The following is a 16,425-nucleotide window of genomic DNA, read 5'->3' as shown; positions in this document are numbered from 1 at the left end:
AAAAGTAAGCATAGAGCCATGTGTAACAGTATATTAGATCCGTGCATGAGGTCTTAAAGAGACAGCAGCCTAAATAAACCTGCTGCCTTTCATTATACAGTGAAGACTAACCAGTGTTATTTTACAGTTGAATAGATTATAGTTAGACATAACTGAAAAAAAAAGTAAAGTACTGTTAATTTAATTTGTATCTTGTTATTGTTTTTATTTGTGCTACTGACTTTATCAGAATTTTTTATTATTGATCAGAAGGTGCTCCTAAATGTTTAAATTAGGAGGACAAGTGCTCCTAATTAAAAGAAAAAAACTGCTCTTAAACTGGGTGTGTGACAGGTATGGCTGTGGAATGGGGTTTGGCTGAGGAAACATTTTCAGTCGAAAGATTTTTTTTGCTTTAACCCCTGATTACTAAAGCAGACACACTATAATTGGTGGTAGCTGTGAAGCCAAAATACTACTATTACTCGTTGGCAATTTGGCATTAAAGCTTTTTAAAAAAAATTTTTATTTTTTTTTTGCTTGGTATGTAGCTCATTGTGTTATAGATAAATTATTCACACACACACACAAAATAAAAATAAATAAATACAATTCTGAAAATGCACTCTGGTCATCCGAGATGTAGATTAGTTTGTTTCTTTACTGGAGAAAGCAATATTATGGATAGAGGACTCGCATTTTAGCGAAAGCAACAGTCTAAAGTTAAAAACGTTTGGATGGATTTGTTTCTTACAAGCACGCAGCTTTTCACTTCACAAGACATTCATTGATGGACTGGTCTGGATTACTTGTGGATTATTGTGATGTTTTTATCAGCTGTTTGGACTCTCATTCTGACGGCACCCATTCACTGCAGAGGATTCTACTGATGAGCAAGTGATGTAATGCTAAATTTCTCCAATTGAGGAAACAGACTTATGTATATTTTCTAGATTATGTAGATTTGCACAAAGTCTTGAGCCATAAGGGTCTGAATATCATAGTGGCTTGGAGATGGGCTGTTTGGCTTGGGTTAGTAAGTAGCCACCTAGCATGCACAAAAATGGGCTAACAACCTTACCAAATACATAACAATGCACTATCATTGTGCTGGCTTGTTTTGCATGGGGAAAAAAAAATAAAAAATCTAATTGGACATTAATGTTCTCTACGAGTTTCATAGTAGACAATAGGCGTTTGAAACCATATGCAGCAGTCTGCATTTTGCTAAGTATGATGTATAGTACAAGAATGTCACCAGAAGCTTTTAGAGTCATTTGTGTGTCTTAAGGGATTTCTTACAGTAACCTTGTTGATTGCCATCTTCGAGTTAAATAAGATTAACACACAATGCAAATGACAGTTCTGCAATGCAAATGAAATCATTAACAGTGCTCTACCCACATCCTCGACATCGAAGCAATTTGTGCCTCTCCCCATTTCTGGAAAGGTGGCGTTGATTATTTTTCTCAGTCACGTTTCATAAATGCTGATTGCCATTTAGAGACCTTTTACTCCTGACATCAATTTCATTTCTAAATGACTTATTTTCTCTGTATCCAGAATCGCTGCATATAATATTCATTTAGTAATCACCGGATGTAATGGGGAAAGTGTACATGTTCAGGTGTCACAGTCCAAGACCAGGAAGAGAAATGCCTTTGATGTATTATTGCATTCCCTTTCCAAATGCTGATCATTTGAAGATCTTGATCAATGTAAGATCCCAATGCATGTTTAAATCAAAAGTCCCTGCTCTGTGTCCCTATCCGTCTTTAAAGTAAAGCTGTATTTGTTGTGTGGTAGATACTTCAAATAGTCTGATCTAGCTGGAGCAGGGCATTAATGATGTGCCCATGGAAACAGATGGAAGGGTCATTGTGAACCTTTTCCTCTGATCAAAAACCAACAGATATCTGCAGTCGTCCACTGAGGGATCTACCACACATTATAATAAAAGGAATATAGGATATAATGGATATAAAGAATAAAATGTCAAGAAGCTGTCATTTATAGGATGGGAACTGAATTGTATATTGGTGTGTTAGATTAAATGTATGAGTCATTTTAATATCAAGAAATAACTTTCCTGTATTTGTGCCTGACTGTTTATAGAGCCGAGCTTTGTTGTTCATTACCTTAGATTTGACGTTCGTGAAGCCTTTCGAATTAATTACATTTCTACATGACTGACTCATTAAATGTGATTTCAGCTGCATACAGGTACACTGTAAAAAAAATTCCGTCAAATTTTTTACTGTAGCATTTTTACAGTCTTTTACCGTTAAATTCACGGTCATTTTTTACAGTGTACTAATAACAGACTTATTCAATTAGCAACATGCACAACATTTGGCATTGCTGTATTTTTAATTAACAAATGCTTTGTACAACCAAAATAATGGAAAAAGTATGTGAGCACGTAACTGGCAGAATTAAATTACTATAGCTTCCCTGTAGCCCTGCAATACACTCTCAGAAAAAAAATAAAAAATACAAAAGCTGTCACTGGGACAGTACCCTTTCAGAAGGTACACCTTTGTACCTTATACCCATAAAAGGTGCATTTTAGTACAAAAGTGTACAAATTTGTACCTAAATGGTACATAATAATGCCATTTGAAAGGCTGCCGCCACAGGGACAGCTTTTTTTCTGCAAGTAAGTGGGAGTTATTTTATTTTATTTATTTACTTTTATTTTTATTTTTGTCTGGTCCTTTTTGCATGAATCTATGGAAGCTTATTCTGCCATGGGATAAAAATATCACATTTTTTTGTCTGTTATTTCTTTGTCTCACAATTCTGACTTTTTGCTCGCAGTTCTGAGTTTATAACTCACAATTCTCTTTTTCCAAAGAATTCTTTTTACATTTCGCAGTTCTATTGTTTTTCTTGCAATTGCGAGTTTATATCTCACAATTCCGACTTTTCTTCTCAGAATTGTGACTTCATATCTTGCAACTGTGAGACAACATCTCATAATTCAAAAAGCTGGAGGGGGCTGAAACAGATTTTGTAAACCCCAAACATTAAAGAAAGACAATCATAAGAAAGCTTGTTGGAACATATCTTGCACTTCTGACCTTATATCTTGGTCAATGACCACGATATTGACTATTTTCCTCAGAATTGGGGGAAAAAGACAGAATTGTGAGTAAAAACTCAGAATTGCAAGATATAAAGTCACTTCCATATGATTATCTTTCTATCATATTGATATTTTTTTATATGAAGTTTACAAAATTTCAACTCCCCCCAGCTTTCCTTAATGTATGGAAACCTATTTCTCCCATTTGTGACTTTATCTAATATTTGCAACTCGTATATCCAAGGTGTGACTTTGTCTTGAAACATAACTTTAGCTCAGTTAAAAAAAATATATATATATATATTTAGCTCAGTTTTTTTTTCTTCTTAAACTCTGAGGTCTTCTGTGAGAAAGCAGTTCAATCTGATGCAGTTTTTCTTTAGATTATGCAATGTTCTTTGAGGCTCTGTCATACGATCACTTGTGGCAGCACTGAATAACCCCCTAATATATGAATGCTTACGATTACACAAAGGAGGAGACGCCTGTGCGATGACGATTCAAGCCATGAAAGCTTTGAGTGCTGTCTATGAGGGACGCTTGAAAGAAATATTTCCATTTGATCCTTTCAAACTCTGATATATTTGAATACAAAACAGTACGCGGCACCACAAGTGGGCTGGTGGAAGTGGAAACCTCTAGAGCTTCAAAGGATCCATCAATTGCGGCAAATGTCTATTTATAAAGTGCAGGCCCTAATTCTCCATGTTACAAGCACTCGGTGTTTGCAGGAAAACAACACAGTAGCATCCTGTTCAAATCTATTTCATTCTGACCCGACCACTTAGCATGTACTCAAAAAGAAAGAAACCTGCGTGCTGTAGTCCAGTGGAGCTCATTACATTGGATTATGGCTCAATAACAGTGGCTCATACTCTTAATTATGGTTTTTACGACTTTTAGCACGTTTTATTTGTTGTGGAAAGTCTGTTTCAATGCTAATGCATCTAATGACAAAATTGGACATATTAGATGTTACTATTCAGCATAGTAGCCAAATGTAACAGAATGAGCTGTAAATCGAGGTGCTTCATGTTAGGGAGTAGTGATAGTGATGCTACTAAATTAGCAAAAGTAGTTCAACTTAACTGTTCGAACTAGTGCATCTTTTCCAATAACAAGCTAGCTTTTAACCCTCATAATGTATTTTAAAATCTGCATAAACATTGGCATTCTGGGATAAGTTTGAACTTGGTTGAACAGCAGCTTATAAAACATAGTCATAACTAAAACCGTATTGTATCTGATCAATAAATTCTCATTAATGAGAGAATTTGCAAAAATGTCAAAGATTTAAATGTTACCATAGTTATGAGCTATTTCAACATTATTACTACATTTAACCCTTTATAGTTTTTGAAATGTCAAAGTTTACAAGAACTACAGAAAAACCACTCTGATACAAGTTTTTTTTTTCAATATGAGAAACTTCAATATATCATAATATGAAATGTGTAAGAAAATATAATTTAAGAATTACCAGTACCAACTGGATTTAAATTCCTTTGAACCTTTTAATAAATGACTGCTCAAAAAGAGTCAAATTTATGAATGTTACATATACTTTTTCTAACAAAACAACATCAAACCAACATAAACATTACGCTGGAATTGTTTTTTACTTTCATAAACTTCCAGATGAATAAGGTGATCTACTGCTGCAATGGTTCAGCAATAAGCAAGCACATAACAAAATTTAGTCCCAAAAGTGTGTGAGATATGAAAAAGAGGCTAAACGTATTTACAAAAAGTATATACATAAGTATTTTTGAGATAGATTTAACTCATAAATCAAAAACATCTGCATAGCATCATGTATACTGTAGATGAGTTGACAGTTGTCTTGACACATTTTCAAAGTTTGGTTCCCATACTAAAAACTGTCTCTCTAACTGAGATCATTCATTTAAAATCCATCGTTTTTGTACCAGCAAAAATATGGCTATTAAAATAATTCATTAATTATCATAGGATATTTAGACATTTTCATAAAAAAAAAAAAAACTCTTCGCCCCTCAAGTTACTTCAGAGTAGCTTTTTTTTTTTTTTTTGTAGCTTGTAGAATACCGAACTGTTTGTTCAGTACAGTAGCTTGTTTAATTATATGATTAGCTTGTATCTTATAGTTTCAAAGCAGTTTCCCTAAGATGTTTGATGGCGACAGTCCCAATCCATTCCAGCTTTCAAGCCAGGTGCTACGATTTCAGCGCAGCTGTGAAATCAATGAAAGTAAATACCCGCCAGACACATTCTCCTATCCCCACCTTCTTGTGTGCAGGTAAAACCGTTCAGATCTTCTTCCAGCCATTTGGAAATCCGTTACTGAGAAGAGATGCCCGGCTGGTGCTTTGTTTTATTGGCTCTGCTAAAGAATAATTTCATCGTACTGAGAGGCACCTCACCCCAGCAGCTACGTAATTAATGTGTCTGAGGCTATTTATAGTTGCGGGGAAAGGCAGTGGAGACGTGGGTGGTGTAGATGGGTGAGGGGGTGGTGGTAGGGTATAAGGAACGAGCCGGAGGGGGTGAAGTGACACTTTGCTTTGCCTCTTCTCTGAGGCTTCATACGTGGATGACAAATAGTGAAATGTCCTGAGACAGGGTCTGATGTATAGCAATAAAAGACACAAATTGAACCGAGTCTAGAAATATCTGATCTTCTACTTTTACCCTTTTTTTGTCCAAAAAAATAAAATAAAAATCATCCGACCATTGTCAGACACTTTCCTTGAGAGTGTTTGCAAGGTTTGAGATCAATTCAACAGAACTCAGTAGTTGCTCTTTCTTCGCTCACAGACTTCTCAGCTCTGTTTTCTCAGCTAAGTATCAAATTTGTGTTAGATATTTCTCCTAAAATTCCTGATGTGAAATAAAAATAGACAATTGTTGATATAGTAAAGAGCTATAAAATGGATGTGGAAAGCATATAAATCATTTGATTTGGGAGAATTTGATGAGAGTTCATACTCAGATCTGACATTTGAATGCAGACTTATCTTAGCAACTTAGCAAATCAGAGCATAGTTTGATACATTGTTCTTTGTTTGATATGTTGTTCAAGACCTTTTTCTGAGGAGAAAAATCTAAAAATTAGACTTCAAGTGTCTCCACCAAATCTCATTTCTGTAGGATAAACAATTGACATGCTAACTCTATAAACTGTATCTTATTGTATTTTATACACAAATTTCTAAGGTCTCTAAATTATCAACATGTTTGAAAATTTGCTGAAAAACCTGTTGTACACAACCTACTACATGAATTATCATTTGACTGATAGTTTACACTTTTTATACTTTGCCTTTTAATATAAATGTAAAAACTTAGGTTTGCTTGATTATCCATACATCATTTTCTGAAATATCATGTTAAATGTAAGCATTAAATATGATGAAGCAGGCTTTTTTTTTTTTTTGCATATTGCATATGTTTTAAATAAAAAGTACAGAGCTTTAATCATAAAACTAAGCATTTAAATCATCTAAGACATTTATTGGGAGATACAGAGTGACAACTGATTTTATTATGCATTTTATATAAGTAGTATAACTGTTTTAATAAAAATTTAAAAAAGATATATTTAATTTGCCAGAGTTTATAGAATTAAGGAGGTCCTCCGACCTCAGGTGCTCTCCATATTTCTTTGAACAAAAATGGCCCATGATTGAATCACCTGGGCTCTGCTTGTGTTTAAAAGCTCTCGTGTGGGACTTTAAACAAAATGAAAAACTGGCATTTGGCAAAGACTGTGTTTTAATTCCCTGAATTGACTTGCCATATCTGTCTTTTGAGACTGACGTTGGCTACTCCAATAGCTATGTTGACACTAATCTAATTTAGTGTCCCATGTTGAAAGACCGGTAATCAATAACCACAGCTCAATAACATCAGCCTATATTAGTGAAGAAGTGGGACAATTTTAAAGAAGCCTGTCACATGCACACATTTAAATTAAACCTATCTGGAGAAAACAGATCAGAAAAGGGAACAAAACGTCTCAGCGATGTTCTTGGAGTGGAGGTAATTTTCCTCTTGTGATCTGCAAAGACTCCTCAATGTTCTGTGCTTTTTTCCCGGCCCAGAGCACTTAAAGCATCGTGTTTTATCATATTCTCACACGCATGTTCATGAACACAAGGCTCTCACACATTTGGTCTGTGACAGCATGAGTCACCACACTGTTTGGGAGCTCGAGTCCACGCTTCTGTTTTACTCAAACTAATAAATGTCTCGGATCTACTGTCTGCAGGGTAGCACCTCCTCCTACTGGTTTGTCTAATTGGAACAAAATTGAGGAGACCTACATAAATGCCAAGTCTTGGCTGTGGCTTTCTCTCAGTGAGCTCTGAAAACAATAGCCTGGAGGTTTGATGGTGGTTTTGTGAAATTTGCCCTAGTTATGCAAGGCTGGCAAACCCACAGTAAGGGAGAGTCAATTATTGGGATGATTTATACAATTGTTGGCTGTCCAGACTGTGATATTCATCTGTTTGGCAGGCAATACTCATGCAACCCTTATAGAGAATCTATTATTCTCCATATAAAGCAGATGACTTGCTGTAGCTATTAATACTCACACTTTCTGGACGTTTATACACGTTTTGCATAACGAAGTCTTTTTTTATTTCATGTTGCACCACATGATCTACGCATAAAAACTAAACCATTTTCCTGCTCTATAATAGTATAAAACACGGAAAAGCTGTTCTTTCTTGGCAAAGCGGCTGACAGCCCCTCAGCAACAGCTCGGGGCATGCAAAGTAGTCTTGCACTTCCCTTTACCATATATGGATCATACCGGCGCGCAAGAGAGCAGACGGAAACGTCTCGGAGAAATTAAAACGTTTTCCTGTCATCAGATGAGGACAAATTAACGCAATTGCTTAGTTGACATCTCCCGTCTTAAAGGGATATACCACCAACCAGTTGCGTAGATTTCGATGGGCTAAGAAAAGTCTGAGACGCACAGACACAGACGCGCGAGCATCGCACAGCAGTGAATGAGAAATCCACAGGTGAGACTCATTTCTACGGATTTATACGTGCATTGTGCTGCCTGAATGGGATGCTTTTATTTAACATTGTGAATTATAGTCTAATAAGCCTGAGTGGGAAATATTGCTCGCTTTATTCTATTATCTGTGAGTGCAAGTCAGTGTACATGTTGTTAAGTCTTGCTTTACACCTGCGTTATAGATTTACAGGATTTTTTCAACACCTGTAGCTATGTCTCAACAGATGTTATGGGTGGTAAAGCAGCTCTCAGAGGGCACAGTTTTTTTTTTAATTCATTTATTTGCCTGACAATGAAAAAGAACCATCATCTTGCTTTTGTCTTATTTAGTATGCAGTCATTAGACAGAAGTAGAATTGTACGTGGTGTGATGTACATCGTTAAGCTTTATGTAGGTGATGCAGTGTTTCATATCACATTCATTTGTCTAGATTGTAAAATAATAATGGATTGAATAGTATAAAACTGCTCCATACACTAAAAATTAAAAATAAAATATTTGTTCAAATTTCAAATCTAGGAGTGCAAATAAAAAAGTACAAATAATGCAAGAATAATTGAAAGACGTGTGTCTGGATAACATAGGGTGCCCATAAAAATCTTAATTTAAATGCGAACACATATTTTATTTTACCCCTGAGTAATGTGTTGATGGAGCAATGGTACACAAGGGAGTTAGTTGCCAAGACAACAACACATACAGACACAAGACCAGGTTGAAAATCCAAGAAGCAAATAATAAATCAATTATAGTATGTTCATTTAAACACAATTTGGAATGCAAAAACTTTTCAGTACAAAGGGGAAAAAAAATCACAGAAAAAGCTTGAGAGTTAAATGGCACATAGGAGCTAAACAACTTAATAGGTAGATGAAGAGGAGTTTATTCATAACAGTGTATTGAATAACCATTAGATCATTGTGAAATGAACGTGATTGTAAGTTGAGTGGAAAAGAATTTAGATATGAGAAATTGTATGCTTTCTATGATTTTGATGTTTTGCATTCATCATAAACATCATCTCAGAAATGGTCAAGAATTTAGAAATATCGTATTCAGGATTGAGATATCTATATGAAAAATACATCTTTCCATTTTACATTAGCAAAATCCCCAGAGTTAAATCAAGAGTACATATTGTCCCAATCTACAGAGTGTTTAATGAACACTGAAGCAGAGTTAAAGTTAATGGGGAAATTAAGCAATTAATTAATTGATGAGTGAGCATTATTAAAGAAGACCCGCTGTTAACAATGTTGAAGATGAACATGAAAATGTATCACATAATCCTCAACAGTGGTAACTCTGCTTCAGTGTTACTTTAACACTCTGTAGATTGGGACAATATGTACTCTGAGCAGAGTTGATTTAACTCTGGGGATTTTGCTGTGCATAGAGAACCGAGCGCTCACGCAAGAGCTTGTCCCACTGTAATTGAATGTGAAAGCTCCACCGTCTTCCCTTTGGTGTCTGATTGACAGTTTAAATCTTTGCTGTTCTTAATGGGGGCTTGAGCAGACGTGTGAGCAGAGCTTCCTGCCACAGGTGAAAGACAGCACTCCATTCTCTCATCTGCTTTTCTGTGAGTTGATATATATATATTACTATATATTTTAATGGGCTGCAATCAGATGCTGTCTTGGAGTTTAAGAGTCCTTTGATTTGAAAGTAACCAGTATTTTATTAGAGCTGTTGGCTTGCAAATGTCTATCCATTTTTCATTCCTCTCTAAAATCATGACGGCTCGTAATCATTCACTTTTTATGTTACCCAATAATCAGCTGCTCCACTTTAACAGAGTAAAATTTCACTGCCTAATTTGAGAAGACTACTCGACAGTCGCTGTTGATTTGAGAAGTGACCTGTTAAAACCGTAGTAAATGTCAAATAAATCGAGGCAATATTATTGTTTCATTCTATCATATGTAATAAGCAGCACAAGATAAATTCCCATTGATATGTCCAGTCTGACAACTGGAAAATATGTGTAATAGATGGTAATAATAAAAATGAGATTTGTCATAATTTACTCACCCTTACTTCACAGCTCTTTTCTTTATGATGGTAGTTTATAGTGACCATGTCTAATAAGGTCCAAAAACGCATCATACATCATACAATCGTTTTTGTATGCTGTATTCCAAGTCTTCTGAAGCCATATAAAGTCATTATTTAAGTCATTATTCACTGAAAATCTGTCAGCGAGTTGAACGAGAACCACTAAACTATTGTATAGCTGCAGAAGACTTGTATATAGCTCAACTTTTTGTTATGTTTGGAGCTTAACGTTAGTGGACATGGTAATAGTGGAAATGATAACAGAATTAAAACATTTTTGGTGGACGATCCCGTTAGCCGCAAAGAAATCTAGATAAACTGCTCTTTTTCAAGAAGTAAGCATACTAAATTAAGCAGCTTGTTAAGCTACCTCGTTTCAGCCAAATTTCAGTGCAACATTGCATGTATCCTTTGTGGAGAAGGCGATTCCAGGATGCACTGCAATGATCTGTGAAAAAAAATGAAAAATGAAAATAAATAAAAAATGTGAAAAAAAATACAGATGCACAAGAAATACTTTCTCTTTTAGTACTTCCAGTACTAAAAAGTATCAATTAAAATGTTATGTCTATTATTTTAAATGAAAAAGTTAGTTTACCAATGGCAGCCAGGTTTTTCAAGATATGTGAATGTCCTCATAAAATAATAATAATAATAATAGCACATGGACAAAGACACTGCATTCCAATTTTCAAATCAATCAGACAAATGGTTTCATTGTTAAAGCCATTTACAAATAAATATAAATGAAATATTGGATAGTATTTCACTTCTCCAAAACAATAACAATTAAATACCGGCCCCCTTAATTTTAATTAAATTAAATATTGGGATATAATTTATCAAACATTTCATTTTCATTTTTTTATGCTTAAGAGTATTGCAGTGTTACCTTAGCAACAACGTCAAAATCAATTGTCTGCATCAAGTCTCCTATGCATAGCGCTATTTGTGTTGCTGCCTATAGCCAAATACATAGTGTACTACAGGGCTACAGCATGTTGCCTTTGATTGATTCAAGTTGATGGCTAGTTTACTACAAGAAGTCACAGATCGCAGTGCATGCTGTCTGCTGAAGTTCTTCCAGTGAGATGACTTGTGACATGTTGTTTGTTGAGCTGTTCTCAAGAATCAACTCTCCCGTTCGTACGCGAGCAAATTCGTGCAGAATGTATTTAAGGATCAGGGAGAGGAATGATCTCGTAACTGATGCACCTAGTCAGCGATCAGTTGTGTGTACAGCAACATGACAGGAGACAAGAAACCGAGTCTTTAAGTCTCCACAGGGAGACATTTTCAGTTTTGTAGTACGTGCTTAGCTTATTTTGAAGGTTTTTAAGAATCATTTGAGGTGCCATGATGGTTGGGACGCTGATTTAGAGGGAAGTTGCCCATGGCATGTCGGCAGTGAGACAGATCACTAGATTTTGGAACAGGGCTAATATTTCACTAGCTGTCATTGTGATAAGCATTCAGTGACATGACACATTCGGTGTAAAAGACTGTGTCATTGGACGTCTAACTGATTTGTTCCATCACATGGTAAGTGTAAACGCCTGTAATCATCTCAAATGCGGCTTGGACAGACACAGAACTATAGCTATTCTTATTTAGTTTCATTTCGGAGAGACCAATAGGGTTTCGAGTCCAATCGATCTCAATTGCAAAATGTCTGTGGTATTATGCCTGATGTTAATGTTGATCAACACTGCAGATTGGCTCTTTGAGAATGGCCTTGTGGGGAATAAGCTGGCATAGATCCCCTGATGGTCCCATACACCTTTATCACAGCCTGGAGTATTATTGGTCTTATCGGCTTTGAGATCGTAATGATATGAGCCCTGGTTCCTCCCCTGTGCTACCTGCCCCGTATTAGTGTTTCCTAACCTTTTTTGTCGCAGGGCCACCGCAGCCCATCAGTAGTAGTAATTATCAATTCATCAATATTATATAAGACAATATTTTACTTAATAATTTATGATTATTATTATTATATAGTTATTACCAGGGCCTAAAACTAACATTTTGCCAAACCTGCCAATGGCCGATGACTTGAGAAAATTTACAGGCCATTAATATTTTTTACTGGCCATGAAACTGTATATGCATTATTTCTTTAAAAAGAACAAAGAACAAATTGGGGAAACACATCTAATTGCAACGTTATTATTATTAATATTTTTATGTATTATTTTTATGTGTTACTATTATTGTGTGTTATTATTATTATTATTATTACTATCATCATCATCATCATCATCATCATCTAATCAAATTAGTATCTAATTAAATCAATAGAAAAGAAGAATCATCACTAATACTAATGTAAAGTAACTGTAAAGTATTAAATAATGATAATTTTATTTTAACCACAACAACAACAACAACAACAACAACAACAAAACGTATTTATACAATTACAACACAGTCTTGATAATCACGATAATAATGCTAAATCATATTGTTCTCAGGCGTTGTTAGAATCAATTTTAAAAAGTTACCGGCCATCTGGCGAGTAACACTGTTTCATAAACTCGCCAATGCTGATTATTACCGTAGACTGTAAAAAAAGATGGACGACGCGTCTCCTGTTCCGTCCACTATAGAAAAGTGAAGCCAAAGCATCTCAGCACGGCCGCTAACATCTTCAGTAAATGACGTCATTTGGAGCCAGAGTCTGCGCAGTAGAGATTCGTTTGGAGCCAGAGTCTGCGCTGTAGTGTCGCGAGGTGGAGCCGCGGTATCAAACTCCAACCCAAACACCCGCAGACCCAATCAACCATAACGGCACGCCCCGTTTTATAGCATCAAATTACTAGCTACAATCAAACTTATCACAAAAACGAACAACTGAACATATATCAGCGTGATAACAACTACCTTTAATGACTAAAACCATCTTTCGGGAAATTGTATGGGAAGTGTAATTTATTTTTTTTATTTTGACTCAAGTCCCAGTCATTTACATGGAGAGGGCGGGGTTTATGACTGTACTGCAGCCAGCCACCAGGGGGCGATCAAATAGCCCGCAGCTTCACTTTTCAGGACGTGTGAGGCATACCCGATTATTACTTGCATTTGGCACTTGGCAAGTTTTATTATTAAAGACAGTAAACCATTTTTTTCTTTTATTAAAAAGTGTATCATTAATTACAAGAAAAAGATGAATATGTTTAAATATTAAAAATTTTTGACTGCCCTAATATTTTTGTAATAATAATATATGTTGTGTGTATACAATTTTTTTCTCATGATTTCTGTTATGGAAGTAGAAATCTTTCTATGTTCCCATGGAATCACCCACTGATCCATGTCTCATACCTGCAACACCAGCTCTGCCCCTCTACTGACTGATCCACAGCTCTGTTTGTCTTTTTGTCAGTCAGGTTTGACATAGCTTTTTCTCGGTTGGGGAGAAAAAGCTCAGGGAATTCTGCATTCACACAACTAATATAGATGACACATCCTGAGAAAGAATTGTGGGTCTGATTTGATTGGATTACATTGTGGCTGGGCAGGTTAAAATATTAAATATAGGTGTATATCATTTCATTATTGAAGTGAAAAAAAAAAATTGGCACCCATATAGGCAACCTTTTAACCCACCATTCAGAGCTTCATAATGAGAATGATACTTGACATTTCTCCAATTTATGAAATACTGGAGACACGGTTATGGGCCGTCTCTCAGTGCTTATCCAGAAAGACTTGTGAGAGAAGAGAGCGGTGATTGCGTCGATGACAATCACAGGGCCTGCCATCACAAATTATTTTGAAAACAGTGTACCTGTTGGATTAGTGGGCCGAGAGCAATAGAATAAATAGGAAATAGTGTTCACAGCACATACGATTAATGTTAAAATATCACAAAAAAATAATGCAAAACAGAACTTTATGTGACACCTGATGATGCCAGAATCATACAAGATGGTCTATTTAGTGACACATGGCTAGCGAAGTCTCACATCTCACATTAAAATGGATAAATACTGACCTGGAAAACCTCATTGTAGTCTGAAAGGTCTTCTTCCTTGGATGGCATATCTTGTCAGAAAGAATTAGCCACAAATAAATGAAGGTTGAGGAATAGGCACCGGTCAGGCTGGTGAAAGCATTATACAGCAGCCCTGCCTCATTTCGCTTGACAAAGATCAGAAGGTTAACTCATCTCTATAAATGAGAATGAAAATCCATATGATGAAGCAGTCGCTCAGCCTTTGTATATGAATGAGAGTAGGAATCTATGTAAAAGAAGATTATGAAATCAATAAAGCAATTGGCAAAATTGAAATCGATAAATCTGAAGCCAAGGAGAGAAGCATATCAGCGATATTGCTTATCTGATGGGGGCGCTCTTAACTTTTACACGCAAGTGTAGAAATAGAAGATGATGTGAAATTTTTCCTAGAATCCCCTGCTCACCACTGCCAGCTTAACTGCCCCAACAAAAGGTGATATGAGCACAAAAAAAAAGTGTGATTTGTGCAGCTTTTGTTTGAATCCTGTGTACCTGCATTGGCGGTTCCTCTCGCTCAGCCGTTACCATAGAGACCCCTCCATCCCCAGTGGAGAAGCCTTTGACTGCCAGTCTTACCGTCTCTCTATTGAGCAGCGGTGTCATTCACGTGGCCCAAGAGCCTTTGCGAGGGACAGAGGCTCAGCGGGTACGACCCGGTGAGAAGGAGCCGATGTTCCCGCTCTCGGCTATGGCAGTGCTCCCTTGGCAGCTGTTGTCTTGTGTTTGGTAGCGTGTCAGCTCTCGCCTTTCATGGGAGCTGATGTCTGAGACGGAGTGACATTCAATTCAGATGGCGGAGTGCGTAATTGAAATGAATTCACCTGGGAAGCAGCTGCTCGGTGGCCTGGTGCTAATTGCCACCAGTAAGAGCTGAGAATTCAGGTGAATGCGCCGCGGTGCCGTTCGATGCGCATTGCACTCAATTCCAGCACAGCGACTGGTGGAATTTGCTCTTTGGAGGGAATCGGGAAGGTGCTGGGATTCAGATAGACTGATTTGCTTTGTCTCATCTTTTCAACGTTTCTTGATGCATGTCTAGTCAGATTAAAAGAAGGGGAAAAGCAAACATATCCTCTCCTCTTGTCCTGCAGGGTTAATCAAGCTGAGAGAAACCAGAAATGAGCTTGCCTTGCTGGAAAAGAAAAACCTTAAAGCAGACTAAAGGCTGGAAGTGACTTTTGCTCAAATTTTTGCCCCTATTTACAGTCTGAATGAGTTGACACTAGTTGCTGAAAGTCAGAGCCAGTCTGCAGATTTGAGTTGACGTTAGTGTTGTCACGGTACCTACATTTCAGTAGGCGGTACCAATACCTGTAAAATCCCACGGTTCTATTTACCAATTTCGGTATAGCAAAAACTATTGTAATGCTATTAATATTTATAAGTAAATTCTTTAAAACATTAGCATGTAGCCTTCAAATATTGTTCAATTATCCACCTTTTTTCCTGAGTAACCAATGAGCGCCGCCATGATGGATTCTAAGTTCTGTTTGGATGCTCTTGTGTTCTGGTTTCCATAGAAATCCATGTTAAAACGGGGTAAAAAGATCGACTGAATTAATTAAACTTAAACATTTTCAATATGACTAAATATGAAAATGTGCGCAGGGTTAAGCTGTTCTGTTGTTGGCTGCCAAAGTAACAGCAATAAACTTGAAAGTCCGTACAGTACTTGTTTTGCACAGCAGCAAATCTCTCCGTGTCGGGCAGTGTATGCGTTGCATTCTATGTCAAACACTGGCAAGAGAAAACGACCATAGCTTGCAGCACCTAAGTTATAATAATGTGTGCTCTTATCATTTTGTGGACAAAATCCTCCGAACTTCGCCCCAATCAGAAGCTGTTTGTAGGATATGTGCGCTCATGTTTTCAATGCATCTAACCTCCATCCGCTTCATGTCATCTACCCACTCATTAAACTATGACAGGTGAGTTACTGCAAAAAGATGGTCATTGCAACATTGCAAAGTGATGAAACTTTAAGGTTAAAAAATGTACTTGCAGGCTGTGAGTCAGAAGCGCCAGACTGTCCTTGCTTTGTGGAACTGCCCCACTTTATAGAACAGCCTTTGAGCACAGACCCATTGTGGGCTAGTCTGCAGGTTCAGGAAACAGTCCTCCATAAAATGCATCACACACTGCGGGCTAGAGTGAGGAACAGCCGGTGGTCTTGAGAACGGCGCGGCCGGCGGATTCGACGGAGGAGCGGCCGGCGGGCTTGCGGCAACCACATGTGACGACCCCGGGCTGGACTCCGCTTCGTCCAC

At 36.9% G+C, this 16,425-nt stretch overlaps 1 protein-coding gene across 1 annotated transcript in view; it reads left to right on the top strand.

The window, feature by feature from the left end:
* Nucleotides 1-7,936: 7,936 nt before the first annotated feature.
* LOC107674731 (BAI1-associated protein 3-like) overlaps nt 7,937-16,425 on the top strand; it is a 53,579-nt gene continuing 45,090 nt past the window's right edge. Inside the window, exon 1 of the mRNA XM_016468824.1 lies at nt 7,937-8,082. The gene's annotated coding sequence lies outside the window, so the exon portion shown is untranslated. The remainder of the gene's footprint in view (nt 8,083-16,425) is intronic.

The sequence above is a fragment of the Sinocyclocheilus anshuiensis genome, unplaced genomic scaffold (assembly GCF_001515605.1).
Source record: "Sinocyclocheilus anshuiensis isolate Anshui unplaced genomic scaffold, SAMN03320099.WGS_v1.1 scaffold152, whole genome shotgun sequence".
Taxonomy (NCBI): domain Eukaryota; kingdom Metazoa; phylum Chordata; class Actinopteri; order Cypriniformes; family Cyprinidae; genus Sinocyclocheilus; species Sinocyclocheilus anshuiensis.
The sequence above is the reverse complement of the archived record's forward strand: the minus strand, read 5'-3'. Positions and strand labels throughout refer to the sequence as shown.